We start from the raw sequence: 27,224 nt of genomic DNA, 5'->3' as shown, positions 1-27,224 counted from the left end.
GACTGAATTAGATGATATTGAAACTTATTTTATGATTTTTGAGCATGCCACTAAGTGGAACGCATGGCCGAGGACGGAATAGGCATACCAACTGGCTCCCTATCTGAAGGGGACGGCGAAGAGAGCTTATTATGACTTAACTGAGGAGCAGGCTGCTGATTACAATGCTCTAAAACTGGAGGTCTTCAAAAGCTATGGCATATCTCCGGAACAGCAGGCGAGGGAATGGAGGGAGTGGCAATTTGATCCGGAGAGGCCATTACGAACTCAGGACTTTGAAGCCTTGGGAAAAGTCTGTTGCTGGCTAAGGCCAGACATTAATTCCTCACATAAGATGGCTGAGCTCTTAGCATGTGAGACATTTGTGCATGCCCTCCCTGACCATATCTCCCAGCAAGTCCGGAAACATAACTTTGAGGACATGGATTCCTTGATAAAAATCGCAGAGCATCATTGGGCAGCCTGTAAATTGGGGTGGTCTGAACGGTTTTCTCGTCGAACCCAACAGGTACGTGGGGTAGCCCCTGAGCCCACCCGGAAAACTCCCAAACCTGCCGTCTGTAAAAGAGACAGAACAGCCAGTCTTCCCCGCTGTTTCAAGTGTGGGGAGATCGGACATCTGTCTCCCAACTGTACCTACGAACGCATGGATTGTTCATTAGTAAAGGGAGAAAGTTATTGTGCCACAGTGACTAACCCTTTGTCTCTTCCATATAAAGGTGCAGTTATTATAAATGACAGGAAGGTAAGGACAATGTTTGATTCCGGGAGTAACATTTCTATTGTTGCTGCCTGTTTTATGGACTAAAATTAAAACTACTCTAAAATGTATTCATGGGGACATCCGGTGTTATAAAACATCCAGATGTGTGGTGACGGTGAATCAGAATTTAACAATATGGCTATGGCTGTATTACCGGATCCCCCTTTACCTGACATCTTAGGAAGACATTGGAATAAAATTACCAGCGGTAACAACGTAACTGTACCTAAGAAGTATTTGGGCTTAGTAATGGAGAATACTCCTCCGAATGCCTCCAGGCCGTGTTCCACAGTAGCACGGACCAATACGGGTACCCAATGCGAAGAAATCGATGTCCCATCATCCTCTGCGGGAGCTAGTACAGTTAACGTGGAGGACGTGGAGGCAAAAGCCCCTCCCATTGAGGTCGAACAAGACCCTATTCAAGATTTAACTGCCCAATTCCTATTAACACCATCATCTTTTAAAAGAGAGCAATGGAACGATGATTCCTTAAAATTCACTACGAATGCAGTAGTATCTAGCGTTATATAAACCTAGATCTCATGTTACCGATGCCGTTCTTTGTAATTAAAAATGAATTATTATATAGAGTGGCAGATAACAGAGGTGAAGTGCGAGCGTTATTGCTGATTCCAAGCAAAAAAGGGCGAAAAGTGTGTGAATTGGCACATGCTCACCTTCTAGGAGCCCATTTAGGCACCAATAAAACATTGGAGAGAATAAAGCTCAGATTTTATTGGTCGAGAGTTAATGAGGAGGTCTGGTGATTTTGCGCTTCCTGTCGTGTGCCAACTTCGCCAGATTCCAAGAAGGACTAGAGCTCCTCTCGATCCCCTTACCCTTATTGATATTCCTTTTGAGCGAGTAGATATTGATCTCGTAGGACCCCTAGAACCCTCGTTAAAAGGCTTTAAATATATTTTAGTCCTAGTGGATTATGCCACTTGCTTCCCTGAAGCTGTTCCTTTGCACTCAGCTAATACTAAAAATATCTCACAGGAGTTAGTTGGGATCCCAAAACAGGTTTTAATGGACCAAGGGACTCCCTTCACTTCAGAAACGTTCATGGAAGTCGCCAAATTACTCAGAATAAAACATCTGAAAATGTTTGTCTACCATCCCCAAACTGATGGGCTGGTAGAACATTTTAATCAAACGTTAAAACAGGTGTCACGCAAAGTAGTTAAAGAGAATGGAAGGAACTGGGATCAGTTGCTTCCTCTCGTTTTGTTTGCTTATGGGGAAGTTCCTCAGACCTCTATGGGGTTTACTCCTTTTGAATTATTGTATGGAAGACAACCCAGAGGGCTTTTGGATATGCTAAAAGAAGAATGGGAAGAGGAGGTCCTCCCTACTTCAAACATTCTTGAATATATCACGCAATTACGTGATAGATTGGAGAAAATTAGACCCATTCTAAAAGAGAATTTGGAGAAAGCACAAGCAGAGCAGTCACATTATTACAATAGAAATACCACCATTCAGGAGTTTGTCCCAGGTGATCGTGTTATGGTATTAGTCCCAACTTTTCATTCAAAGTTGTTAGCACATTGGCAAGGCCCTTATGAAATTAAGAAAAGGAAAGGACTCGTTGACTATTTGGTTAAACAACCTAATCGTCAACCGAGTGAATGAGTTTATCATATTAATTTGCTGAAACTGTGGAAGGAAAGAGATCTTAATCCCTCCTCCGGACAGCCTAGTTCACTTTTTATGTCATGTGCCCATCTTAATTTTGATCCTAATTTGACGTATGGACAATGACAAGATCTCGAAATGGCTATCTTGTCTGAACCCAAAGTTGTGGATGAAGTACCAGGACGAACTGCACTGATTGTTCATAATATCATTACTGACCCTGGGGTGATTGTCAGAGAGAGACCCTATAGGCTCCCGGAAGCAAAGAAAGCGGAAGTAGAGTTACAGATTAGACGAATGCTAGAATTAGAGGTTATTGAAGAAAGTTATAGCCCTTGGTCTAGTCCAATTGTCTTAGTTTCTAAATCTGATGGGTCATGCAGGTTCTGTAATGACTTTCGTCGACTTAATCAGGTCTATAAATTTGATGCATATCCCATGCCGCGAGTGGCTGATTTACTCGATCGGCTGAGGAAAGTTCAATTCCTAACTACTCTTGACATGACAAAAGGGTATTGGCAAATTCCCTTAACAGATTCCGCTAAAGAAAAAAACTCTTTTAGTACACCCAGTGGACATTGGCAATACAGGTTCCTTCCTTTTGGTTTGCACGGGGCACAGGGTACTGTTCACACTGCTGTGACCCCACAATTCATATTGTGCCACCTATCTGGATGACATAGTCATTTATTCCAGCACATGGAAGGATGATGTGAGGCAGGTTCAAACGATACTCTCCATGCTGGCATCAGCAGGTCTTCGTATTAATCCGAAGTGTGTTTTCGGATTGAGGGAAGCCAGATATTTAGGCTTCCTAGTAGGTGGGGGTGTTGTTAAACCACAATGTAATAAAATTGATGACATCATGAATTGGCCCCGTCCAATAAATAAGTGGCAAGTACAAGCATTTTTGGGATTGGCAGGTTACTATCGACATTTTGTACCTCATTTCTCTGAAATTGCTACGCCCTTATCTAATTTAACAAGGGAACGAGCACCTTTAAAAGTGGTATGGGATGATTCGGTCGATAAAGCATTCAGTGACTTAAAATTTGCCCTTACGTCAGCACCTTTATTGAAATCTCCTGACTTTTCAATTCCTTTTATCCTCTAGACCGACGCATCGGCCACAGGATTGGGTGCTGTGCTGAGGCAATTTGTCGACGGTGCTGAACACCCCATTATGTATCTAAGCTGGAAACTGCTGGACCGGGAGACCAAGTATGCTGCGGTGGAGCAAGAAGCCTTGGCAATTAAGTGGGCTATCACGTGAGTGAGGTACTACCTATTGGGGCGTGAATTTACTCTGGTGACGGATCATGCTGCTTTGCAGTGGATGTCTCTTTATCGGGAGTCTAATCCTCGCTTCACTAGGTGGTTTCTAGATCTTCAACCGTATCATTTTAGTGTCACTTATCATAGAGGTTCCTTTCAGGCCAACGCAGATGCTCTCTCCCATGTCCATGACCTCTCGGTGCAGGTCACCCGACCTGATGGGTCTGGGCTGAATGGGGGGTCATGTCACACACGTGCGAGTTGGAGGCAGTCAAAGAGCCTAAAGGTGAGTGAATTATCATGAGACAGAGGGTCATCACATGTGTACTTACCTGAATCTCTTTACCTCTACAGAAAATCAGAAGAAAAGTAAAGATCTCCATTTCCGGGTTCAAAATGGCCACAGTGACGTCACTTCCGGTCAATTATGACAACGTCACTTCCGGGTTCACAATCCTTAACTTCTGTTGACTTCTGATAATGTTGGTTCTGCCTCCTGTCTCGAATCGTCACTTCCTGCCGACCATTTCCTGTCCCATCATTCCTTGTACTATAAAAACGCCATTTTGTCTTCAGTAAAACATTCTACTGTACACTGTGTGCACAATTATTAGGCAAGTTGTATTTTTGAGGATTAATTTTAATATGGAACAAACACAGTGCTATCAGTCAATCCAAAATGTTAATAAACCTGAAACCTGAATGTTTCACAACGGAAATGTGAGTGTGAACATCATCAGGGGAATACATATGTTAATTATTAGGCAACTATTAGTGTGCAGATTTATTATGCAACTAAAGGAAAAATGAAAATTTTCCCATCTCACTTGTTTATTTTCATCTGTTATAGTGAGAATAATAAACAAACACCTCAAAATTTACAAATAAACATCTCTGGCATTTCAAAAAAAATCAATCAATCAATCAATGACCAATATAGCCACCCTTCTTTCCAATAACAGTCATAAGCCTTTCCATTCATGGAGTCTGTCAGTTTCTTGATCTGTTGACGATCAGCTTTTGTGGAGCAGTGACTACAGCCTCCCAGACACTCTTCAGAGAGGTGTATTGTTTTTTCTCCCCGTAAATCTAGCGTTTAAGAAGTGCCCACAAGTTCTCGATAGGGTTTAGGTCAGATGAGGAAGGGGGGCCATGTCATTATTTCTTCATCTTTAAGGCCTTTACTGGCTGGCCACGCAGTGGAGAACTTCGATGCAAGTGATGGAGCATTGGCCTGCATAAAAATCATGGTCTTTTTCATGTATCACTGTTTGAAGAAAGTGTCTTCAAAAAACTGGCAGTAGGTTTGGGAGTTGATTTTGAGTTCATCTTCAATGCAAAAGGTCCAACTAGCTCATCTTTAAAAATACCAGCTCATACCAGTACCCCACCTCCACGTTGGAGTGGAGCTCTGTGCCCATTACTGATCCACAGATCCATCCATCTGGTCCATCAAGAGTCACTCTCATCTCATCGGTCCATAAAACCTTTGAAAAAAATCTGTCTTCAGATATTTCTTGGCCCAGTTTTGACGTTTCAACTTATGTTTCTTGTTCAGTGGTGGTTGGGTTTCAGCCCTCCTTACCTTGGCCATGTCTTTGAGCACTGAACACCTTGTACTTCTGGGCACTCCAGGTAGGTTGCAGCTCTGGAATATGAAAGTACTGGAGGATAATGGGTTCCTGGTAGCTTCACGTTTGATTCTTCTCAAATCTTTGGCAGCTAATTTGCGTCTTTTGTTCTCAACACGTTTCTTGCGACCCTGTTGACTATTTGCAACAAAATGTTTGATGGTTCTGTGATCACACACCAATATCTTAGCAATTCCAAAAGTGCTGCATCCCTCTGAAAGACTTTTTACAATTTTTGACTTTTCAGAGTCAGTTAAATCTCTTTTTTGGCCCGTTTTGCCCGAGGAAAACTAGCTGCCTAATAATTCTGCACACCTTGATATAGGGTGTTGATCTCCTTAGGCCACACCCTCCCTCATTACACAAATACACATCACCTGACGTGCTTAAATCCAATAAGCATTCAAGTTAATACAGCTTGGAGTTGGAATATACGCATAAAAATGATGATATGGTCAAAATACTCACTTGCCTAATAATTGTGCACACAGTGTATGTAGTGAAAAGTCTTTAGAATCCGTTTCTTTATTATTGTCTGGACAACAATATACGGGGACGATTTCCAAATCTTTATCTGTTTTGTTTGGAGTTATTTTCTTCAAGACTGATTTCTCACAATTACCTAATCAATTACAGTATGTTTAAAACTGTATTACTTATTAAATAAAATTCCTCATTGATATACGATTTGTATGTTTGTGAGTAGTATATAAACAGTGTGTTTACATACATAATTTCAACGAATCTTACCTAATAATTAAGAGAATATAAAGGGTTTATGCTGTATAACTGTGCGGGGAATATTTATAAACAGTGTGGGAGAGTTTATAAGGGCTTAAAATATATAAAAATAACCATACAAACATATGGTTTCTACTTCATGGATTTTCACCTATCATGGGGGGTTCTGGAACGCAACCCCTGCAATCGAGGAGGGATTACTGTAATCACTTTTGCTATGTCTTTCATTTGCACAAAGCACGCTTTCAGCGCAGTTTCCCACCACCACACTCACAAGTACAATTATGCACAATCATAGCACAACTCATTGTCTTCTCCTCTGTCTTCTGTTGCCTCCTTCACTCCTCCTTGCAAGCTTCATCCACCTTCCACTCAACTTTGGCTTGTTGATGTGAGGCAGGCAGGTCCTTCTATGTAATCTCTGGGAGTCCTTCTGGTGATATGACACTGCAGCTCTGAAGCACTTCCAGGTGAGGATGGAGTCCTACAGAGCAAAAATCCGAACCTAATAAGACTATCCCCCCAGGACTACAATAGCCTTGTGGGCAGCCATGTGAGGATTCAAGCCTGGGGGAGACAAAGTCCTGTGTAAGCTGTCTCCCCTGTCCTTCCATCATGAGGGCATCATGGTCAGGTAAGGATGCCATCTGTCCCTCATAATGTATAAATGGATTTTAAACAGCTTACAAGTCAGCTGATGGTTAAAGGAATGATAATTTTATTATCTGTTACTTACCCCATGTCAATGGTTATGATGGCTGCAAAAACATTTTTAAATGCTACACCTAAATATAAGTAAAACCTATTTTGTAAGAGCTGAGAGTATTGTTCAGTATGAAGCCCAATAAATGAAATCTTAAACATTTTTGCCTTAGAATATGTCAAACGAATTTAAAATTTGGAAACAGCTTCTAACACATATGTAAATATTCAGTTTCTTGCAGTTACAAACTAATAGAGGGAGATTCTAATTAGTGGGGCACTAGGTTATGATGTGTAATAATGAAGCAATGCATACGACATAAATACCTTGACAGACGTGTAAGTGATCCAGTCACGTTTGCTTCTTGCAACCACAGATCGACATAGCACACCATATTGACAAAGGTATCCGCAAGCATTGTAAGGGTGAAGGCAGCAATTTCCTGTTCAATGTTTCACTGTAATTGTTGCAGTTTACAAAGCTTGTTCTTGTACACTTTTCCTTTCAGCACTGCCCAAAGGAAGAAATCTGGAGGTGACAGGTCTGGGGAATGAGGTGGCCAAAGTCCCATTGAAATGACACAATTACCAAAAAACACTAAGTATTAGTTGTGCCCCTGGCTTGAAAGGAGACATGTCTGCACCATGCTCACTTGCACATACTCAGAGGACATTTGGAAGTCAATAAAGGAAGTCAGCACATTTTGAAATGTTTTTGGTGTGTGAACCTCCATAAAGACACAAATCACTTTTGTAAAAGTTGTCCAAGCTGCCAAAAAATTTCTACATAATACCTGTCTTGTGCCTTTCTGATTGTAATATCAATTATCAAGATCTCCATTTAAAGACTGGGCATGTCTTTATTGTCAGTGCAACTTCTAGGGGTAATTGCATATTTTGGAAGTAACAGATTATTCAGCTTAGTTTCCTATAGTTGTGTCTTCTGAAAAGCCAACTCTGCCAGCCTGACAAAAGCATTAGCCGATGTCAGATACTGACAGAACAAGATACTCTTTAAACTTCTAAACTGTTCAAGTAATTGTGTAAGGTGCTTACATAAAAGAAATTAACAGTAGACATTTACCACGCAGAAACCAATAGATTAATGGAGAGATTTTACAAAATGTTAAAAGAGATGAGATGTGTTGCACATGACAAGCTGACAGCTTGGGTTTATCAAGTCACATGAATTTGGCTATAGAGAATCTTCTCAAGCCTCCACTGGTTTCAGTCTATCAAGAAAGTAAAAAGTAGAAAATAGTGTCACATACAGCTTTCAGGAAAAACTGTCCATATTGTCTGCTCTTATGACAGACCTCTTATTGAGGGAGCGAGAAAGTCAAAAATGACCAAGAAAGTAAAAATGGCATAAATTTGAAAAAGAAGGTAAAATACTTGTCCAAATTTCTTGTTGGTACTTTCTGGTTAAAATTTTTATTTCTGTTCCTTGACTGTTTAATGTCTGTTCAGTTTAGTTCTGGTTATGTGTCCCTTTTTGGCTATGAATTCATACATTGTTTCCTATGTTTGATTCCTGATTCACATTCTGAGATTTGTTTATTTATTTCACATCTTCTCAGTTACAACTTTAGACATTTTTTTGACATTGTGAATGTTACCAATTCCCTTTCTATTAAAAATTGCTGTTACATAGTGCATTTTGTATAGCAACAATCTTTGGCTGATACATTTTGCCCCTGATTATTTGGTTCATGTATTGGCATTGACTTAAAATGAGTGTGACTTTTGGTTTTGACCCTTTGCTTTGTTTTTGGTTGAAATGTCATTTCCTGATCTCCCCTGCTAATCAGTGAAAAAAAAGCACCTATAGCTCACATGTGAAACAATTTAACCACCTTGAAAAAGGAACATTTACTTGTGTTTTAAAAAAGGAAATAAAGGTTTATGTTAAAGTAATCCTGATATGATTGTAGTGGCTGAACCAGATCCAGATACATCCTTTTAGAATCCCATTCACAAAAAATCAAATAGATTCACCTCAGTGTTATTACAAAATCATGTAGCAAATAGTGCAGCCCAATTGTAATGATTCCCAATACATTTCTGTTTAGAGTTTATCCATTTGAACAAAGTGTACAAATCTGATTCATATGCCATGCAATGTCTCAACAAGATTTTAGAAAAAGTCCAGACTGTTAATACTCATCTAAAATGTCCACCAGATAGATAGATAGATAGATAGATAGATAGATAGATAGATAGATAGATAGATAGATAGATAATTTATTAATCCCAAGAAGAAATTCACATACTCCAGCAGCAGCATACCGAGAAAAAACTATTTTAAATTAAAGAGTGATAAAAATGCAGGTAAAACAGACAATAACTTTGTATAATGTTAACGTTTAACCCACCGAGTGGAATTGAAGAGTCACATAATGTGGGAGAGGAACGATCTGCTCAGTCTGTCAGTGGAGCTGGGCAGTGACAGCAGTCTGTCGCTGAAGCTGCTCCTCTGTCTGGTGATGATACTGTTCAGTGAATGCAGTGGATTCTTCATGATTGACTGGAGCCTATTCGGCACCCGTCACTGTGCCATGGATGTCAAACTGTCCAGCTCTGTGCCTACAATAGAGCCTGCCTTCCTCACCAGTTTGTCCAGGAGTGAGGTGTCCTTCTTCTTTATGCTGCCTCCCCAGCACACCACCATGTAGAAGAGGGCACTCATCAAAACCGTCTGATAGAACATCTGCAGCATCTTATTGCAGATGTTAAAGGACGCCAGTCTTCTAAGGAAGTATAGTCGCCTCTGTCTTCTCTTGCATAGATCAACAGTATTGGCAGTCCAGTCCAATTTATCATCCAGCTGCACTCCCAGGTATTTATAGGTCTGTACCCTCTGCAACTCTGATAATCACGGGGTTCATGAGGGGCCTCCTGAAATTCATCACCAGCTCCTTGGTTTTTCTGGTGTTCAGGTGTAAGTGGTTTGAGTCGCACCATTTAACAAAGGGAACACTGGCAAATACCAATGGGAAAAGTTATGAAAAAAAGATTTTTTTCAGCCTTCAATATATTGTACAAGTAAGATTACCTTTTTGGCTTTATGGAGAAGCTGTAAAATTTCAGAGAATAATTAATCAAGTCTGGGTGTAATATATGCTGTAATTTTAACCAAACGACTGGAAACCCATTTCATTTATTTACAATAATAAATGTAGTCTATGTAATGTCACTCACTGTTTTGTATAGTTAGTGGGTAATGGATTAATTAAACCACAAATGTGAAAAATAGGGGTGTATCCACATTCTGAAACCTAGAAAAAAGTATGCTTTTTTTGGACTACACAGTCATTACAGGAAATTATTTAAAACTGTGCAGCCTGTAAAAGCACCATGATTTAACAAAAGGACAAAAAAATTGTTACATGTTACGGATTTATTATTATGAATAGGTGTTCACAGACCTAAAAAACCCCCTCCCCCAGCATCTTTCTATTTCAGAGACAAGTACTTCACAGTTTAAGCAAGGTGTTGCAAACTTTTAAATGGAGGTAGAAACTGTTCAGTTGTACAGAATGAACACCTTGCAATCAAATGAGCCATTGAGTCATTATCTGTTAATTGCTTTACTTTGGAAAATGACTATGCCTCTGGCATTTGGTTTACAGGAAGAAAAATGTAAATGGTCATTTGAACCTGTTAATGACAGTCACTTTGTTCAATAAGAGAATTGGCGGATTGTAAGGAAAAGGGTGATCTTAGTTGGTTCAACTAGGGAGATTCAAAACAGCACCACATATGGCCCTTCACTGGGCATTCTACTGTTTCTATCAACACAGACTAAAAAAATTAGTCAAACAGTTCCCAACTTTAATCAGGACAGGAGCAACTATAAAAATGTATTCAAAGTTTAGTTTGGAAACAAAATAGTGAAGTACCATAAATTTATGAAACTCTAACTGCTCATGATAAATGAAACGTTTAGGAGTGACTCCTTTGTGTTTTGAATTGCCTTTTGTTTGCCTTTGAAGTGAAGTCATATTTGAAGAACTGTCTCTTTCAGACTGTACCAGATTGTGCTGGAAGTGAGCCACCAGGGGATGCTGAAACTGATTCTAAAGATGTCTGATGTCCCACTGAGAAAGTGCTCTCTTGCTGTAAGTCTCAGTATAGTTTATCAAAATAATTGCTACTTGCACGACCAGTAATTAGGCTTGGTTGTTTCGTCTTTTGTTCTAATGTGCCCAGAGGGGGCTGGGTGGTCTCATGGTCTGGAACACCTGCAGATTTTATTTTTTCTCTCCAGCCGTCTGGAGTTTTTTTTTTTTTGTTTTTTCTGTCCTCCCTGACCATCGGACTTTATTCTTATTCTATGTCAATTAATGTTCTTTTATTTTAATTCTTATTTTGTCTTTTTTTCCATCCATCCATCCATTATCTAACTCGCTATATCCCAACTACAGGGTCACGGGGGTCTGCTGGAGCCAATCCCAGCCAACACAGGGCGCAAGGCAGGAAACAATCCCTGGGCAGGGTGCCAGCCCAACGCAGTTGTCTTTTTTTCTCTCTTTTTAATCATGTAAAGCACTTTGAGCTACATTATTTGTATGAAAATGTGCTATATAAATAAATGTTGTTGTTGTTGTAATAAACACCCCCTACATAACATATAAGAAATGTTGGGAAATTACATTTTGACTGCGCTAACACATTCAGAAGCTTTTGAGACTGGATGTGTGATATGGCTTTTATGTTTTGACTTTACAAGCTTCTCTTTTCTGAAAACAGCATATAGATTATATTAGCTACACATGTGGGTGTATAAATGCTAAGTGATAAAGCCCCTTCCGCAGAAGATTTACAATCTGCCTTGAAATATAGCATAGTATTTAAACACTGACTCACTTCTGAATGTGGTTTAACCTGAGTATGAGACACAGACTGCAGTCTGCTATTTCATGAATATATTTTAGTGAGTAATGAGGAGATATCCAGACTTTATCAGCTAATTACACCTCTACGCAATCTTAGGCAATAATTGGAAAGGGATCTCTCAATCTATAGGTATGGGATTTACTTACTGTATAATATACAGTCTTTATCAGTCTTTGCAATGCTTGGTGTAATTCAGCTTAAAATTATATATTATACAAATCTTTTCAAGATTACTATTATTCAAACTATATCAGGGACTGGACCTTAACTATAAATGATGCCATTAAGCACCCAGTTTGCTAAGTCATGTTTTGGGATTACCCTAAACTAAGGCTGTTTCTGGGAAAAACGTTTGCTTATTGGACTCTTTTGGACTCACCATTATTACTAAAATATTTAAAGGTCATGTTCAGAGCAACACAAGATGGGATAATAATATGTAATGAGAAATTCACTGTGATTTCATAAATGACATTGCAAGTTTTTGAACTTATTTTGCTCAGTTCAAAAAATGTTAACCCACCTTTCACCTGGAAAGCAATGCCTTACATAATCTAAAACCAGAAAAAAGAATTTTTAAATGTTGTAAAATAAGCCTTTCAGGTCTCTTCCTCTGTTCTAATTTCCTGGTAATGTTTTATATAAAATATTTGCAGAACTACTTCATAATGGTCTTTTATACCACATAGTTAATGCATAATAATTGTCTTTTGAAAATGTTGTATGATTGTGCAGTCAATTGTATTGTGTTTTATATTTTTCCATGACATCTCTAAGTTCATGGGTTGGCGACCTGCCTGGGGTTTGTTTCCTGCCTCGTGCCCTGTGTTGTCTGGGATTGGCTCCAGCAGACCCCAATGACCCTGTAGTTAGAATATAGCGGGTTGGATAATGGATGGATGGATGAATGGATCTCTAAGTTCAATACATTTCAACAAAAAAGAAACAAAATACACCATGCACAAAAAGAATAATTAACCAAAACTAATTTGTCACTTAAGGCATAAAGAATAGGCATGCCAATAACTTGGAGGTGTATGAGACCATTACATATCTTATGCAATAATGTCTGCATGCTGTACACTGAAGAGGTTCATAAAACATTTTTGGTCTATGTGGAAAAAACAGCTTGCTTACATGTGTGAGTTCAGGGCAAGCTTCTTTACAGTCAGTTGAACAGAACTGTTTTATGAGGAATTCTTCTAGAAGAATAAAACAATTTGTAATGTCAACAGTTACAGAACAGACAGCACTGATATGAGCAGGAAGAGGAAGACTTTGGTCAGCATTTTGTTTTTTTTTTTTGTAAAAAAACTTCCTTGAGGTCATTGGTGTGCCGGTTAACTTCAAGAGGGCAAAGTGATGAACTTTCATTGTTATTGAGACTAGACCTCCATTCACACAATTGGTATATTAATAAAGGTGATTTTGTTTTGAACACAATCCAAGAATTAAACACATAGCCCCAAAGTGGTGGGAGAATGTACAGTATAATTAGTATAAGCATATATTTCTAGGGTGTTCATTGTTTGTTAAATAGATCAAGACCAAGACTAATTCATTACATGTGATGAATTGGTAGAGTATATCATTCTGAGGTGAGCAAAATCCTACAGGAGTCTTAGGAAGCTACATTTTAGTGGCAAATGTAAACTGTGAGAATTTGAAATAAGTAGTGGTCCATCGAGTGAAAGTTCATAATATACAAAGGGTTAACATACCTAAACTTTCTAATGAATAAAATATTTTAGCTTCCTATCTATCTTTTGAGGGTTAAATACAAATATCAAAGAAGACAAATGTATTATTTAAAAGACTTTATGAATAACAGGATCATGATGAACTACAATCTGTTCTGTCAGGGATGAGCATAAGGCAAGGAGTTAACACTGGGCTGAACATCAGTCCATCACAGGGCATGATAGAACACATGCCCTACCTCACTGACATACTGTACTGCTGTAGACAGAAAAGGCAAACTTTTAAATGAAAAGGACCCAAAAATTAAACTTAGTCAATATTAGTCTTGTTGAAGCTTGATGTCCAGAGACAACCATGACTGAATTTGGCTTAAAATTGGATGGGGACAATTAGACATCTCACTGAGTTTCACATTTCTAAACCAATCCAAAGCCTCATGATGGCAGCACCTAAAGTAGGGGGGTAGTTTTCAGCTACAAAGATCAGAAGTGCTCTCATTAATCTGCTCCAACAGAGAACGAGACGTGAACAGATGAAAAGTCTTCTAAAAAATTCAATTAGACATTTAAATTTGTGTCATGTTTGCAGAGAGCACATTGCACATTTTAAAGATAAACATAACCTGTTTTAGAAATAAACTTGAAAGGGAAAAACCTTTCAACAGTATCAGATTATACATTGGCATTGGACGGCATCAGTGGACAAGTGGTAAACATGACAAATATGGTGTCACAGGTGTTCTGTGTGCTCCCAGTTGTTCAGCGTTACAAGATAGTGTAAGGCTGAAATAACTGGCTACTATATTCATGAAAGTATTAACTGCAAAAATGGGATGTGTCACACTCCATCAAAATGACTGACATTATGAGAGCTGATAACGAAGAGCCACAGGAGAAGCAGATTTCAGTACTCAAAACACCTGAATCAACAAATCTGCCTAATGACACCAGTAGATGCACATACGTGGCTGCACAGCATTCACCTTCAAACTGCACATCTAAACAAATAACTAAACTAATTTAACATTACTTGTAAATGGAAATGCAAACATGCCATATCCATGGACCAAAATGCTTATTCAAACTCTTCATGCTGTTGTTATATTATATAGTGATACAATAGGTAAAATGACAGAAAAATACCTTAACAGACGGAGGCACTTCTCAAACGTGTGGAGCCCAGTAGCTGTAGTTGTCTACATGCAGTGCAGTCTTAACAGCATTATAGGTCCCCGGGCAAAGCAGTGCACTGGGACCCCTACCTACACAACTACTCAGCAAGTTACAAAATACATAGATTAGCATGGGGCCCCTACGCTCGTGGGACCCCCGGGCAACTGCCCAGCGTGCCCGTGCATTAAGACGGCCCTGTCTACACGTGTGTGTCTGTCTGTCTGCCTCCATTGTTGCAGCACTCATTACAATATACATACAGGGTATTCATTATTAAGCTTCAGTTACCTTGTGCTGCTGAGCTCCTGAATGGATAATAGTCATTTTAACATTTTATTTTCTCTCAGCATCAAGTTTTTTTTCAGTTTCCTTTGCTGCCTCCTTGAAACCCTGGGAGTTGTTTGAAATTCACCAACTAGACAAATTAGTGGCAGGTGTTTTAGGAAGAATGTGGATGTAGCCTTTGCAGTGCAGGACTTCACTGCTATTCACAATACACTTTTTAACGGGTTGTTCCCAGATGTGCATTCTCATTTGAGAATCACACCTGATCCTGCAAAACTAAGTCAATATAAACAGGTAAGGGCTGAAAACAGAAAGTAAAAGTGCATGATGGAATAAAAATTCTAAATTAAAATAAAACATGAAGCAAAGGTTCTTGTACCAGTAATTTCTAACCATAATAACCACTGACTATCCCTAATTTCAGATACCAGGAAGTTACAGTACATGTACCGTATTAACTCATGTATAAGTCGAGTCTTGAAACCCAAAAAATTGATCATAAAATCAGACCCCGACTTATATGCCCATTCAAAAATGTGACACTTAATTTTTATTTATTTATTTTTTTTACATCTTCTTGCCTCCTCCAGTCTCGCATCAGTTTCTCAGATGCATCACATTTTGTTGCAGCAGTGCAGTTACCAATTTCTTTAACTACTACAATGACATTTAATTTAAAGCCAGCTACATATTTTCTTCTGATTGAACGCTCCATCGTAGATAAGGGATGCTCTTACGATAAAGGTCTATCAGGGTGTGAGATACAAAAAACACAAATCACTGCAAACGTTGCTTTGGAATAGTTTGGGTATTACCGTGTGGTCACATAGGCACAATACAGAGAGACAGAGAGAGGTTAGGAGCATGCGCTGACACAGCGCATTGCCACACCCACATAGAAGAAAAGGCAATGTGCGCCATGGTTAGTCTTTCAGGTGGGCATTAGCATATCATAACCTCTTGGACCAATAGCGTGAGTTTTCTGCATTCTACTTATACAACCAACATTATAAAATACCAGAAATTATACAGTAAAATCAATTATCCGCGGTATATACGGTGAGTCACAATAAGTCCATAGATATGAACAACAATGCGGTACACAACAAGGCCTCTGCAGGAGATAACAAACACCAAATAACACTAAACATGAAAAAAGGATACCCTTTCCAGACTTATATTTTATTTGGTACAAATATGAAACCCCAAACTGTTTTATTGCCTATTATCTTTTGATCTTTGACACCCTAGGGCCAGATGAATTTGTAATGGAAAAGTAGGTACAGAAGGTTTTAAATATCTAATTTGATTGTTGCACATGCTGTATTTTGTATAGACTATAACTACTGTAAGATTAATTTTGACTTAAGAGTAAAACAATTTGCAATATTTTGACATGGCCTGTTGTGTTTTGCCAAATGATTAAATACATAAATATTGTGAGTTATATATTATCCTCCTTCTTTTAGAGGCTGCACCAGAATTAAAGAAGTGTATGTTGATTTTTTTCTGCTGTTGAGCTTTTTTCCCATATTATTGTGCGTCTGAAAGTCTTCTTTGCAGTTGAGAATCTTCATGAGACCACTATTCATTCACTGCTTCCACTTTCCCATTGTAATTTCTAAAATAAATAAAATAGATTTATTCCTTACATGTGAAGAAGTAGATAACCTCCTATGAGTAACAAAATCTACTAAAGAGATAATGATAGGTTTGAAAATTGTAGAGGGAGAAGTGCTGTTCAGATTAAATAGGCTGAAATCTAATAAACCATTAAGTGCTAGAGAAGGTCCAAAGAAGAGCAACTAGGCTGATTCCAGGAATGCAGGGGATGAGTTACGAGGAAATATTAAATCTTTTTAGTTTAAACAAAATGGAGATTAAAGGGTGACATCTGTATGGTGACACCACAAGTATTTAAAAATTGTTTAAAAGTGCTTAAAAAGATTCCGAAGTGTTTAAAATTATGAAAATGTATACAATTGATCAAAGTGTTACTTTAAAATGAGTTCATCAAGAAAATGGGGACACAATTGGAAACTTGTTAAGGGTGAATTATGCTCAAATGTTAGATGGAATAAGTTACCAAGTAGTGTGGTAGACTGTAGACATTTTAGGGTCATTCAAAACTCAGCTTGATGATATTTTGGAGGTTAAGTGAATAGGACTGGTAGCTCTTTTGGGCTGAATGATCTATTCTTGTCGAAAAGTGTCTAATGCTCTAATTAAGATGACTACTTTGCTCTTTGTGTAGAAAACATGTAGAAACTGAATGGAGAAAAAGAGGAATGTACTCATAAAAGTTTGGCTGCAAACACAGTTTAAATTAGAATCTACTCTAACATTGGACAGAGCTAAAAAAATTGTCCCAAGCCACAAAAGTGACCCCTTGTGGTTAAGTTGATCTATTAAGTTTCCACCTGCTGTCATTTTTGAGAAGTTAGCAAAATAAATTACTTAAGTAATGTGGAAGAATTCTAACTTACATTATTAAAATCATTGCATACAGTTTGCAGTATCCTTTAATCTTGAAAAACAGTACTAAACAACACTGATTAAAAAACAGGCTTCTTCCACTGTTTTATGTTTTACAGCATTTTGACTACTTTGATGCTGGGATAGGCTCTGGCATTCACACATTGGACTGAGAGGCTTGGAGAATGTTACATTGTGTGGTTTGCATATCTATTTTTGTCAAATCTTTTTCATCAGCAACAACAACAACATTTATTTATATAGCACATTTTCATACAAATAATGTAGCTCAAAGTGCTTTACATGATGAAGAAAGAGAAAAAAGACTAAATAAATCAATAAGAAAAATAAGACAAAACTCATTAACATAGAATAAAAGTAAGGTCCGATGGCCAGGGAGGACAGAAAAAAACAAAGAAAAACTCCAGACGGCTGAACAAAAAAATACAATCTGCAGGGGTTCCAGACTATGAGACCGCCCAGCCCCCTCTGGGTATTCTACCTAACCTAACATAACCCTAACCCTAACCATTTTCATTTACAAATTTGCTTAATACAATTACAAGTTCAAGAGAGTTTGGAAATAAATAAATAAAAAGAATTACATCTAGCAGTTACAATCAAAAATAAGAAAAAAAGAAGCTTCTCCCTCCAGTGTTTAAAATGTTACTATCAGGTAGCATTTTCCTAATATTTTACCACAAGCACGGTCATTTAGTTAAAGCTACCTAGGATGAAAGAGCATAAAAGAAATTGTCACAAATATACCTCAGTTAATTTGAGCCAAGAGCAATGATTGCAGGGAAAGTGTCATTTTTTTTGATGGGTGCAAAGTTTACTTTGTTGTTCAGTACTGAGTTGTAAACAGAAAACAAAACATATTCCATAAACAATTATTTCATTTTGTAAATCTATTAAAATTAGTTTTAAAAGATAATAAAACTCGGCATACTGTTCAATTAAAGTACACAAATTAAAACTTTCTCCAGTTTCATAATTGTGAAATTCATCTTATTAAAATATTTTATGCTTGTTCTCCGGTATAGAGTTGCTCATTTATTTACAGTTGAATCTTTTGTATTTAAACTAAATGTATTTCATTATATAAACAATTCTGTTTATGAAAGTTGTGTGCTTATTCAAACCTTTCTCTTTGGTTATTGCAACATTGTTCACAATTGATATAAATGATTTATTTAAACAAACAGTTCTTAAACTTTTTTACCCACATTCTTTTTTAACATGAAGGTCATAATTGGCACAATTAAACATAATTTGTTTTCACAACTGATTGACTTGAAATTTATCAAAGCAGTATCTCACAAATAAAAGTAGCTCCACAGACCCACTTCTATCAATTGTTAAATCTAAGTAGTGCATACATGTTTCACTTGTTCTTGCACCGGGTCATCAGTGTGTTGTGCAGTTGTATCACAGAAATGGGTGTTCTTTTCAAGATGGTGAGCAAACCATCTCATACATGACTTTACTTACTGCAAAAGATGCTATGAGCCAATATTTATAAGTCATACTATCACTTCTTAGGATGATGAAGTCTGGACTAAGCCACTCACAGATTTAATTTTTTTTACCCTTGTTGCTTTGACATACTGCTTGAGATCAGTATCCTGTTGAATTATGATTTTGCACCCTGTAAGGGACAACTGGCAGCTTAACCCAGCTGGGACGCCCCTGAGATGGAAGGATGGGGAAGGCAGCTTTTCGAGGACACTGCCTCCCCGAAGACGCTAGATGGCAGATCCCGTAGACTGCAACGGTGCTCCAGATTCCCACAGGGCACTATGGGACATAGAGTTCAGCAACACAGCCCCGCTGGGTACCGTGGGTGCCGTCAGGGAAAGCTGTGAGAAGATGGTGGAAGAATAAATTTTCACCAAAAATTCTCTGGGCAGATTAAAAACTTTAACTCTCTGTCTGACCTGGAAGTGCTGGCAGGTCACATGGACAGAAGAGTAAAAGCACTTCAAGGACTATTTAAAGGATTTTGGAATATCCAGCAGGCGAGCCAGAATCAGGAGGAGGTGGACAACATTTGCTGGGAGAGTGTGGAGGAGAGAGAATTGTGATTATTATTATTGATTTACTTGTTTGTATTGTGGCTGTGGTGCTTGGAGGCACTGAAAAGGAGGAAAAAAGAATTAAAATACTTCTGAGTGCTTTTACCCTGTGTCCTTAGTGTCACCTAGTGTTTACAACCAAAATAATTTATTTTGTTTTATCAAAATAAAACAAGCTGCCATGCAAAATATCTATACATATCTATAAAGTGGTAAAACATGCATTTCTACAGTGTCTTCGCCCTTTCCAGGGCGTAATGTCCGATAGCCACAAGAAGAATGGAATGTCCAACTAAAAAAGAAGAAGCACAAAGAAAGAGAGATGTAACACATATCCACTGAATATTTACTGAATACAGGTTTGTACGTTCAGAAAGCGATTAAAGCAGATGAATTTACCATTGTATCATTAAGCATGTTTTAATAAACAGGTGTTTCACTATGCTAGTCTTCTTATACTGTCCTTCATCAGCTTTTCCCTCAACATTAAGTCTTTACCATGAGAACCATTCCCAAAAATTATGTACTTTACTGCAGAATCAGGGCTTCTTGTGTTATAGGCAGTGTTTTTTGTACCACACAAAATACTTTGAATTTTGGCTCACAAATTCAGGATTCATCTCATCTGACAACAACACTGTCTTCTAAAAATTACCTCCCATCATGCTTTCCGGTAGGAACCACATAGTTTCTAAGCTGATTCATTTTTGTTGTCCTCACTTGCAGTAGATTCGTAAAGTATTCAGACTCTATCAATTACTGCACATTTTATTGTGTAGATTCAATTTTAAATGGATAAATTTCACATTTTTGCACATCAATCTACACTCAATAACCCATAATGTGAAAGTAAAAACACGTTTTCAGAAAGGTTTGCAAATGTATTAAAAATAAAAAAAAACTGAAATCACTCATTCATATAATTAGACACTTAATTCATTAATTTATAGAAGCCCATTTGGCAGCAATTACAGCTTTGTGTCTTCAGGATTTGGGAAGTTTAAACCACTCTAACTGGCAGATCCTCTCAAGCTTGATTAGATTGGATGGAAAGCATCTGTAAACTGCCATCTTCAGGTATCTCCACAAATGTTCTATGGGGCTTAATTCTGGGCTTTGCCTGGAGCACTCAAGGACTAGTCCCAAAGCCACTCCAACGTTGTCTTAGCTGTATGCTTCGGGTCATTGTTATGCTGAAAGGTGAACTGTCTCCTCAGTCCCAGTCTGCATGCACTCTGGGGCAGGTTTTATTCAAGGAGTTCCCTGTATTTATCTGCATTCATCGTTCGTTCAATTCTGACCAGTCACTGAGTAGCACCAGCATAGCATGTTGCTGCCACCAACATGCTTCACCATATGAGTGGTATTAGGCAGGTAATGAGTAGAGTCTGATCTTTGCCAGACATAGTGCAGGGAGTTCTGCCCAAGGAGTTCATTTTTTGTCTCATCATATCAGAGAGACTTTATCTTTGCTTTCTTAGAGTCATTTAAACTGTCATGTGCATTTGTATGAATATGTGCTATATAAATAAATGTTGATTGATTGATTGATTGATTGCTTTTAGTCAATAGTGGCTTCTGTTTAGGCTCTCTAACATAAACACTTGATTAATGAAGTGCTGCTGAGCTGATCATCCTCCCAACAGTTTCTTCCATCTCAGCACAGGGTGCCTGAAGCTCTGAGTGGCCATTGGGTCTTTGGCCATCTCCCTTCTTACCCTATTACTCAGTTTGGCCAGATAGCCCACTCTTGGTGGTCCCAGACTCTTCCATTTCACAGTAATTGAACCCACTGTGTTTTAGAAATAGTTTTATTCCCTTATCTGTTCTTTTTCCGTTTTTCTGTGATCAAAGTTCCGTGATGTCCCTACATAGATGGATTAAAGGCCAGAAGTCAACATGACCGTCATCGTCACGTTCTTTCACGTGAACCCTGAATACAATGAGGACTGATTGTGAGGTCATTTATGTTATGTAAAATGCCTAGAGGGGGCTGGGCGGTCTTGTGGCCTAGAAATCCCTGCAGATTTTTTTTCCAGCCGTCTGGAGTTTTTTTTGTTTATTCTGTCCTCCCTGGCCATCGGACCTTACTTTTATTCTAGGTTAATTAGTGCTCCCTAATCCTATTTTCTTAATTATTTAGTCTTTTTTCTCTTTTGAGCTACATCATTTGTATGAAAATGTGCTACATAAATAATTGTTGTTGTTATCAGGATTTGTGCCTCACACAATTTCATCTCAGTGATCTATAGAGAGTTCCTTGGACCTTCATGGCTTGTTTTTTTGTTCTGATATGCAGTGTGAATTGTGAGACCTTATATACACAGCTGTGTGCCTTTCTAAACAATATCCATTCAATTCAGTTTGCCACAGTTAGACTCCAGTCAAGTTCTCAACACATCTCAAGGACATTTAAAACAAACAGGATGCATTTGACTGCAATTTGGAATGCCACAGCAAATGGCCAAAATACTTACATAAACGAGAGATTTGTCTTTGATTTTTTATATATTTGCAAACTTTTCTGAAAGCACGTTTTCACTTGGTCATTGTGGGTTATTGAGTGTAGACTGATGGGCAATAATGGTAAAATTTTCTATATAAAATGAAATGTACAACACAATAAAGTGCATAGAAAATTAATATTTTCTGTACCCAATATATAGGCCGGTGATTGCTTTAATTAATTGACTCACTTTTGCTCTATTTTGAGCCAGGGGACTCTGTGGGTGTGTCACAGTAATGGCTTGCTTCTTAGTAATAAATTAATAATGATTTTTACATATTTAATTTGGAGAAGCTTTAGCCAAAATTGGTAGACAATCAGGATTAATGCATAGTATAAGGGTGCTTGCTTAGTGTAAATGTAATAATAAAAATATATATTATCAATAAAAATGTCACTGTGCCACCCAAACAGAGACTATAATGTTTGAGGATAGCAGGTTATGCTTTTGATACAATTTACAAATTCAATAAAATAAATAAAACCCACAAATTAAATACAATAACTGTCAGACCCAAACCGAATGTCAAAAAGTTAAAAGCATGCTTGTCCTATCTGAAGTAATCCCAGACTGTGTCACCTTTCAAATCAAGTGTTATAATTCTGTGCTTTGCTTCCCATTTCAAATCAAACCACTTATTGAATCTACAAAAGGCAAAATGTTACATAAACCTGGCTGGCAACAGTTTTCAAATAGTAGCAGCATCTCTGTAAAGCTACAAGAAAGTGAACATTCCCCCTCAAAATCTATTCAGAGTGAGAGAGAAAGAGATAGTGAGAGATAGAGCCCCACATTGGCAGAGAGGGAGAGAGCAAGAAGATGGGTGCTTTAAGGGTACAATTGACTCTGCCAGGCATGCTACCCTAAACATGCTTTTACCTGGTGCACCACATTAAGAGAGAGGGAGACATCATGGGGGACTTCAATAGGTTATTTTGAGCTCCTAGGTAACATTTGACAGCATATTGCTTCTATTTAAGTTTCCTTTGTCCATTTAGGAGTGAGGGCAATGAAAATTGACAGGAAGTTCCCCAATTGCTTGGGCGTATAACACATTATTTCTATTAAAGGAATAGGCAGTTGGTGAGATCCCTTGGAGATCTGGCACTTTTTAAGAACCTGGAAGTGGTCAGTGGGCTTGGCCAAAACAGAACCCCAGAGTGGGTTTAAAGCTGCCTTATCAGATGCATAACAGAGTCTGGAGTCGTTGGAAAGTTTAGAAAGAAAGCTCACTTGTGGATGGAAAAGATTGAAAAGGCGATATAGACCGCAAAAGGTAAAAAGGCAGAGTTGGAGCCAGTGCTCCTGGTAGGCAGGGGCTCCACAGCCTGTTCAGTGCAGCAGTAGGAAAGTGGGTTTGTTTTTCTTTTTCCTTTGCCTTCTCCCTTGTATGTTTAATGTTTTATTTCTGTAAAATTAGCAATTATTCCAGGTTTTCAAGGTAGTCCTGACTTGATTCCCATATTCATGTTTTTGCCCTACAATAACATTCTGGTAAGCTGATTGGCAATGCAAAACTAGCCACTTAATGAGTGGGCATGATTACTTCTGTGCCCTGTGATTTACTGGCATCCTCTGTAAGCTCAGCTCCAACCTTGGGTGTAGTGCTTCTGGAATAAACTGTGACTCTAAGAACCATTAATGATGTAAACAATCAAGTTTAGAAAAGAAATAACAAAAAATCAAAACCTTTCTTTAAAAAAAAAAAACCTTTTAAAACCTCTCACACTAAACATAAAAGTGCTTCTGTCTCTGCCCTTTTCATTTTTTCTCCAGTCTTATTCTCTACTGTATATTCCTGTTACCTCAATTGTCAATATCTGGAAACATGAGGCCACCATACCTGCTAGGATGTCCTTACAGGTGGCGCAGTGGTAGTGCTGTTGCTTTGTAGTAAGGAGACTGTGGAAGATTGTGGGTTCAGTTCCTTCCTGTGTGGATAGTGCTTTGAGTACTGAGAAAAGCGCTATTTAAATGTAATTTATTATTATTAGGAAGACTTTCAAACCCTTATTCTTATGTGACATTTACGGTGCACCGCTGTATACTAATATCTGTTTTTGTAGCATTTAGTGGACTCATCAAACTTCCAAGAAAGTGTGTAGCCATGTATTAGTTTAAGGGGAGGTGGATGAGAATGTGCAAGAATCAAAATTTAGCTTATGATGAGTCTGTTGGAATTGTTATAAAATACATTTTGGGGGGAGATTCAGACCCAAAACACCCCTGTCCACCATGTCTATGCTGCCATACATGCAGGAGTCTTTACCAGAATGGCAACAATAAGATATGGAAATCTCATTTGGGAATGCAATATCAGCATGAAGTTTTAAACAATGCCTGGTCATTTTTTCCCACACAAATAACTTAAAAATGTGTAATTCATTTATGCTTATGTCACATTACATGACTTCTTGTCAGAAAGTTCAAGTCACCAAGCACCTGGAGCACATCCGGGTGGAAATAAAAGGGGCCGCCTCCCTACAATCAGGTAGCGAGAGTTGGGAGTGGGAGCAGGACGAAGCCCCTGTGGAGAGAGGAAAGGCGGCCCACGGGCAGTGAGAGAGAAGGCCCGAGTAGGGGTGATTGGTGCTGGAAGCACAATGTGCTGTGCGGGACTCTGGTATTTGTGTTTGGAGAAAATAAACATGTGCTTTATGATAAAGATGGGGTCTCAGTCTGATGGTCTCCGGGCATGTCTCACAACTGTTATCCCATTTTATGCATTCTTTATTAATAATTTTCTAACTTTTTCATGTTATTTTATATAGCTAGCAATGTTCCACCATTCTAGCCATTGATCACACGCTGGTTCAATGTGTGACATCACAGTGGCTATGTTTCCACTGTGAAAGTGTATTGCTAGCCCTATATACAACTATATTCTGTTACGTTTTGGTGTATTTGTAATCTGCTGTTTGGTGTTAGTCCGCTTTGTTGTATAGGTTTTGTGGTCAACGATAAAAAAATAAACTATAATCAAGGTGTCATTTTGATCTGTGAGCATTATTTTTCATAAACATAATTAGATTTTAGCAATATATTTCAGATTAATACATAAATAAATACTTGCTAGGCTGTAACCAGGAGGACCTGGACACGGGCAAATACGGCCGCCAAATGTCCCAAAACACACACGTTTTATTCTTCTTTTCTCCTAGACGCAGCACAGTGCACAAATCACCCCTAATTAGGTTCAGTCCTGTCTTTCTTTCTCTTTTACTCTTATTCTTCTGCCGCCTTCACTACTCCACACACAAGCTCAGTCCTCTTCCACCTGGCTCCTGCTCAACTGATGGACTGAGGCAGCCCTGTTTATAACACCCTGGATATGCTCCAGGTGCTTCGTAATGATCTTCTGGCAGCACTTTCTGTTGTGGTGGAAGTGCTGCAGTCCAGGGCTCCATAGTCCCCTAGGCGCCCCCTGGCGGAGGCCACGGTGCCCAACAGGGTTGAGCTTCCAAGCTCTAATCCCGTGGCCCCCTTGCAGACCAGGGCGGCTGTCCTCTCGTGGTCCAAGGGAGGCACTGTCCCTCTCTGGGTCCCTCCAGGCATCCCGGCTGGGCAGGATCCCCAGTTGTCCGCCACAGATTAAAATAGCCAGTGTGAAAGATGCCCCGAACATGGACAGATATGGACTCAGAATGTCCCAAAACACATGCTTCTATTTTTAAAGTCCTTACTGAACACAGCACAGTGCACCAAACAGTCCAAACTCACAGTCCTTTCATTTACTTTCTTCTCTTTTCCTTTACCGAATCCACTCCTCTCCTACAAGCTCTGTCCTCTGCCACCTGACGCTGGCTCTCTAAATGGAGTGAGGTGGCCCCTTTTATAATGCAACCGGACGTGCACCAGGCGCTCCCTGATGATCTTCCTGCAGCATCTCCTGGTGTGGTGGAAGTGCTGCATGGGCACCTGGGTGTACCTGGTTCCTGTTCCAGTAGCACTTCCTGGTGTGGCAGAAGTGCTGTAGTCCATGGCTCTGGAACCATCCTGCCTGTGGCCACAGGTCTGTGGTTCCCATACAATCCCGGAGGGCTGCCATCTTGCATCCCGGGGTAGGAATTGCCCCTCTCCCAGTCCCCTGCTTCTCCAGGTCTCCCAGTGGGGCAAGGTCCCCGGCTGTCTATCACATCAGACGTCACTATTTTTGTAAGCTTAATTGGTTTTAATGAAAGTAGGTTCAGTTTGCATACAAAGTGACATTTTAGGGCCATAGGTATTAAATGGATAATTGTATGAAGGACCTTTAAAAGGTTTTAGTAATAGGTGCAGGGTGTAATTAACTTTTAAAAGTCGAATGGGGTTAATGTATGTTCAATTGATGTATTAACAGACAGAGTAATGTGATTTTTAGTAATGTCAGCAGGAGTTCTTGTTTGATTGGTTAAATGAGACCAGTCTAAGGTATAAAGTAGCATAAGCTAATTAATTTCCACTAAGCCTTAACTGTGGATGGGTTGAAGACATCCCCTGTTGTCCATGCCTAGTAGAATCCATCTGACATTTCTGAAAGTGAACATACATTCATCAAAGACCCCATTGAAAACATCCTAAGACAACTGTAAAGTACTATAAATTACCTCTGTTTTTTGTTTAACCAAATGCAGCGTTTAACTGCAAAGTAAATGCATCCTTTCTTTTGTACCATAATTTCCTTCTTTTAATATCTTCACCGTGGTTAGAATATATTAGTTCAAATATGACTACAATTTTAAAAGAACACATTCCTATAAAGCATGCTAGATACAGGTTTGAAATCATTGTTTCATGTGTTATCTTGCCTTATTTAGTTTTCTTTTTGACACAGAATAGTTTATTTCATGCTCCGTTGGGCCTGGCTGTTGAAGGCAGTTACTCACTATGGTCTACTCAAGGCTCAAAGACCTACAAATGTAGCTGCTCCCCTTGGACTTGTTAGGGATTTTATATTAGTTTCTATTTTCATTTTGCTAGTTTTGGTGGTACAATCTAAGCCTAGGCACTTCAACAGTATTCATTGTGCCTGTTGGCAACAAAAAAAGGGGGATGAGGCCTACAAAATGAAACCAGAACAGCAGGTCAGGATATGCCCAGAGGAGGCTCACTTCTGACCAGTTTGCCCCTAACTGCTATCTGCTGGCTACAACCTGACCAGGTCCATAATGGGAAGACTGGCTTTTAAAGTTGCTCTTTAAAGTTCCAAAATAAGAGGGAGAAAGCGTGAAAAGTCTGGCTTGCAGAGTCAAGTCAAAATGTAAATCTTTATAAATCAGCCCATTGATAGAAAAAGAAAAAAAAAGTCACAAAAAGATTGCTGGGCAATTCAAAACAACCAAGTCCTATAACGCTACTCACTGACAAAAATCCAA

The sequence above is a fragment of the Polypterus senegalus genome, chromosome 3, assembly GCF_016835505.1.
Source record: "Polypterus senegalus isolate Bchr_013 chromosome 3, ASM1683550v1, whole genome shotgun sequence".
In the NCBI taxonomy this organism is placed as follows: Eukaryota; Metazoa; Chordata; class Cladistia; order Polypteriformes; family Polypteridae; genus Polypterus; species Polypterus senegalus.
Note: the sequence above shows the minus strand (reverse complement) of the source record.